The following is a 6,044-nucleotide window of genomic DNA, read 5'->3' as shown; positions in this document are numbered from 1 at the left end:
TTTTTTACACTTATTTTTTACCCCAGGCCTCCTTTGGGTCAGTGACCTGTGCCCAGGTGGGCTATTCCCCATAAAAAATAGGCTCTAGTACAGAACAGTATTCATAATGTTTGGTTTACAGGTACTGACCCATGGAGAGCTGTGTAAAGACTCTGGTGCAAGTTTCACAACAGGTTCACCGCCTAAAGCGAGAACACTAATCTAGTCACCATCTTGGCCGCCGGGCGGCTGGAAACGAGGATCCCCAAGTACTCTGCTGTTAGTATCTCATTTTCCACTGTTCCAGAACACATTTAAACAACTCAGTTTATGTGTGTTAGTCATGTAACAATGAGCAAACTAGTAGAGTGTAATATCCAAATACATCACAAATCTGTAAATGTACTTTGTCAAGCTGAAGTATTTAAAGTTTTCTGGTCTCAGATGTCTAGCAGTGCTTCCACGAGAAGATCTTCTCGACTCTCTATAGAGCTGTTGAAGGAGCACAATTTCGATGGTCTGGACATGGACTGGGAGTACCACACAGCGCGGAGGCAAGCCAGAGACAAAGTGAGTCACTGACTGTTGTGTCAACATTAACATTTGCACGACATCTGCTGAAGTTAACACTTATCTATTCTATACAATATGATTGAATAACATAAATATGAATAACATAAATATTAATAACATAAATATTAATTGAATAACTTATTACCAATATTTTACATCTTTGATAAGTTGTAGAGACCAAAGCCCCAAGTGATCATGGAAGCGTTTATGACAGACCAGAATCACTGACATATGGTGTTGCTGCTCACAGGTGAACTTCATTAGCCTTCTGTCAGACTCTCAACGGCGCTTACACGCTAATAACATGATCCTGACGGCAGCTGTGTCAGCCGGTAAGTCACCATCGACCCGCCTATGATATCCCGGTATGGCTAAGCATCTTGATATCGCTAACCTGATGGCATAATGACCTGCATGGTGCCTGGGACCCTACACCCACCACCAGCGTCTGGCTCTACCAGTACCCCGACGACACGGAGATAATGTTCAATCTCAACCAGGTGAGTCACCGCCTCTGATTCCACCATGATGCACACAACCCAATTTTTGTCTTAGAAGTTAATACAGTAGGTGCTAAGAAAATACCATTGTTATTTATATGTTGTTAAACTGGGAAATTGACACATAGCTGCATATTAATAGGGTTGTGTCTCACAAAAAAATGCTCAGTATCAAATTACAACCACTGCAGAGGTGGATTCGGGGTGTCCTAGGTTCTGGACCTTCCTTCACCAGAAAATTCCAATACTTTTTCTTTAATGCAGTATAGGTATTGTATCAGGCATTTTGTATAACAAAAAGTAATTAATGTTGACCTCAGAATATTTCCTACTATCTAGTGCACATGGCTTCAAATGGCCTCAAAATACCCATGATATTGGTCAGAGGGCTTACAGCCGAAAATTCAGCGGGATGATTTTCCGGCACCCGAAAAATTCGATGAGGATTTTTTCCGGTTCGAGGATGATGTAATGGACAATTTCTGAACTTCTGAGAACATTTTTCCCATTTCGGAAAATTCCGGCAATGAGGATTTTCCGGCTTTGAGAGACTTCGTCGTTACTCCAGAAATCTCATTCCCGGAAGTCTTTGCACCAATTGTTCCGCTAACGGAGATATCACTGTATATATGGAGTCGTAATTTTTATATTTTTGCTGTCAAATATTATTAATTTGCTGCCCGTTATGTACAGTACATAATATTCTTTTATCCCAATAGCTTTTTGGATTTTTACCATTACTGTGATTCTTGTTAGGTTAGATTAGGTTAGGTCATAAAAACACCAAAATAAACTTGTAAATATCTCTGCACCAATTGGGGAAATGGGATAAAAATTTAACCATAAAATTTTTGGAAATACCATTTCAATGCTCAAATGTAACTTAAAATAAATAAAATAAAATATTAAACTATAAAAATGAGAAGAAGAATGAGGGAAGTAAATTTAATTTGCAGAGATGGGAAGTACAGTATGGTGGTTGGATAACTGACCTCGGCAGAAACTTTCCTCCTCTCACACTTGAGGTTCACACCCATTAGGAACAACATTATAATGTCATCATAATTCTATATTATTTAGGTTTAGTTGTGGCTGGGTTTAACAAACAATATTGTTAAATAATAAATTTTTCCAAAAATTCTATGAAGTATTGAGGTCCCGAGGTTACGAACGGTTCCGCTCCTGAGGACTGCCCTTGTCAGACTTTGTACGTAAGTTGAACACATGCTATGTGCATACTGCACTTACAGAATTTTTTAAGTCTCACCATATCATAGCCTAAGTCTTATATACATCAAATCATTGAATTTAAGAGAAAGGAAGAAAATAGAATGACAAAATACAGTACAGTATTACTCGCTTTTACACGGTTTCATTCTTCCATGATTTATCATTTACCCTTTATCATTACCGGCACCTTGCTAGAACCAGACTTTCACTTTCAGCCGCATCTACTCATATATCGCCAGAAGTATATATAATTATTTTTTTATTTAACTCATAAAATTATACAAATTATCTTCGCCAGAATATAATTTACATTGCTGAATTTACAATATGATGATCATTTTGAATATAAATATCATGGATTTTGCATTAGACATACAAATTTTAGATTCAATATTTTATCTTTTGTGCAAAATATATGAAGTTTACATTCAAAATATTCCCTGACCTGCAAGGAATCCAGAACAATTTATCCTAACTTTAGTCTGAGGTATTATTTATTACTAAACGTTAAAATTCAGTGGTTTCTCAGAGAGGTAGGAGCTAGTGAGCTGGGAAAGAAAAGGGGGATTGAGTCCATTATTTGAATAGACATTAACCTGGCGACTGTATTTCTGTTAAATATTAATTGTGTGAGCATACCATATATAAAATTTAGATATGTTTTACTACATCATAGGTATGTGTCGGAAAGTGGAGTTTGGGGTCGGGCCAGTCTCTATTGGAATTAATCCCATATGTTCTGTTGTTCACTTTCCGCGGTACCTGTGGGTTCAATTGACCACGTAAATGGGTACTACTGTAAATGAGAGTAAAAAATAAGTCATCGGGTATATAAAATGCTGTAAATTTCAAGTTTAACCTCATTCATGTTGGTGGATGTTCCAACTCGGGGACCCCATGTACTCAACCCCGGACGAGTTATTGAGTCGTATTAAATTATTGGTTCTTTGTTTACATAGTGCGAACAGCTGACCAACCAGCTAGCCAGGAAGGAGCTGTTTATGTAATATAGAACTATTTTTGTATTTATGTCTTACTGTATTTTTTAATGTACTGTATTATATACAGTATAATATTTAGTGTTTAATAAAGCAGTGTTGGAACAGTTTAGAGTACTATACTGTAACTTTTTAGGTTCCAGAACCAAACTACTGAACTGTACCTGTAATTATTTCCATTTAAATCCCATAAACTAATGTTTATGATTTGATAATTCACAATGTCTTCTGGTACCTAACCCATAAATTATTGAGACTCCACTGTATGAGAAAATGATTCAAAACAATGACAAAGTGTCATCACCTCAGTGTAATGATGTGTTTGCAGGACTTGCTGTGAGGTACTGATAGACGGTGGAATGCCAAGCACTAAGATTGTATTGGGTGTCCCTCTGTACGGTCGCTGCTGGAAGCTGGACTCTAACACAGAGGAGCATGGCTACTATGCTCTGCTAGGAATCCAGGACCTGCAGGACCCTACACCAGAACTCCCGGATTTTTAGGATACAACGAGGTAATGAATACTAGTGAAAGTTTTTCAAACTTGCATGTAAGTGATGACGGGAGAATGTATTTTATTTACCTACCTCAGAAGACGCTGCATCGCGGGAAGACGACCCTGATTTGGAAATGTAATTTCGGAAAAACTTTTTATACTTAATAACCGACACCAGTAAACCATTGCTGGATATACAGCCCTTGGCACAAGTACGCACAACCTCTTTGAATAATCATCACTTAGAACTGCTTATGAGTCGTCATTTTCATAAATTTTTATAAAAATCTAGCGGCTGTAGTGTTTACATTCTCTTGATTTTGTCGGGTATGACAATGACGAGAAATATTTTCCATTCGTGGTAAGCAAATAAACATGTATATCACTGTCTAAAGAAAAGAATAAAATTTTGTTTCATGAAGCTTAAACACCAACAAGCAGTTCCTTTGAAGTCATCCACCCCTGTGTTTGCTGCAAACCTTCTTGCTTCCAAAATTATCATCTTCTTAGTCACCGAAAACCCAAGTTTTTGGTCTAATATTTTTTCTAAGTATGGCCATTTTGCTGGTACTATATGAAGATTATGTTTGTTTATTTGTTTTTTAATTCATCCTGCTGCTTCCTCCACTGGTGAATCATCTTCTCAGTAGGTGGTGGTCCGAATTTTCTCTGTTGCCCTGTTTCCAAGTTCTTTGGCATATCGCACTACTTCAAGTTCAAATGCTATATTATGTTTGTCACCTTGATACACCTACCATAGATGAGGGAGATAATTTGCAGGAATGAAATGGCTTTGACACCAGTGAAGGCCTGGTAGTGATGGAACAAAGTTCTAGACACTCAAGTGTGAAGAAACAAAATTCCTGCACTTTAAGACCAGCAGACAACCTTTTAATTTCAATAGATGGCTCAAGACCACTGCCATTAGTAAACAAACCGCACAGCAACAAGGGTTGTGTAGCTGCAGCCTTTGTTTTTATTTTTACCTACTAAGTAAATAATCGTATTTTTGCAGTATTTCAACAATATAGTTAAATCATATGTTTTATAGTATAGAGAATACTTGTAATTGCTAAGTAATGAGGTAACAGTTTTGTAAGGGGCTGATTTCAGTTGACCCTAAGAAACCCCACAAACCCATAACTAGGGCCGGAAGACTATGGTAATTTTCAAGTTATTTTTAATAAAAAAATGCGTCTTTCTACGCCGCAAAATATGGTACATGAAAATTACATGACTCATCAGAATAACATGATCACTGTCTTAACAATCTAACTTATCTCTGGTGCAGATCTGTGAGTTCCAGAAGAAAGAGAATAACTGGGTGGTAGAGATAGCACCAGGTATGAAAGAGCCCTACACCTACAGCTACAGCCACAGTAGAATCCTGGTGCTCTTACGATGACCATGACTCTGGCCGAGAAGGTAAGAGAAATTGAGACTGTGGCATTTAGTGACCAGTTAGCTCTCAAAGACCCACAAAAGGTTATTCTTTGTTTCATAATTTATAGATTCTGTATCATAGCATGGATTCAGGTGACTATCTTCCATATTATTAACAATGATAAATATTTTTTAGGCCAACTATGCAAAGAGCAAGAACCTGGCCGGTATGATGGTCTGAGAGTTGAGACGACGACTTCCATGGTATATGGTCGCCCCTTCGACCTATCAAGACTCTGAGGGAGACGCTTACTGGTGGTGACATTCCTACACCACCCACACTACCCACCACTACCATTGTAAGTCTAACCAGTCGGGTAACCAATAGGAACCCCAATAGCTTTGCGCCCATAAACCAAATCCTATTTATTAAAAATCTTGATCAACACAGCACCCAACTTGGACCCACTCCCACTCCATGGATCTTGCTAGTTTTACACAAACATACGTAGATATTTTGTTTCTTATGTTCAGCTTAATATGATCTTATACATTTCTTTACTAATGAACCTATCACCAGGACCTGCGCACCCCTACCACTGCTCCTCTTCCCTCCTGATGACAATTGTTCAAGACCTGGCATCAATGCTGACCCTGAGAACTGCCACCACTACTACCTCTGCACTGTGGTGAGTGTTGATAATGCAGAAGTTAATTCAAAAGTGCCAGGTGTAGTTTAATTTAGATTTCAATTATAACAATAGGAGATAGAAGTATTTAAATTTTTGATGAAGGTTCACCTTATCATTAAATGTCTAAAAAAATCATTATTGAAGAAGAAACATTAGCTTGATCAGTGTTTAGCCCTAAGCCCTGGGTTGGGGT

This window comes from Homarus americanus, unplaced genomic scaffold, assembly GCF_018991925.1.
Source record: "Homarus americanus isolate GMGI-L3 unplaced genomic scaffold, GMGI_Hamer_2.0 scaffold50977, whole genome shotgun sequence".
In the NCBI taxonomy this organism is placed as follows: Eukaryota; Metazoa; Arthropoda; class Malacostraca; order Decapoda; family Nephropidae; genus Homarus; species Homarus americanus.
The sequence above is the reverse complement of the archived record's forward strand: the minus strand, read 5'-3'. Positions refer to the sequence as shown.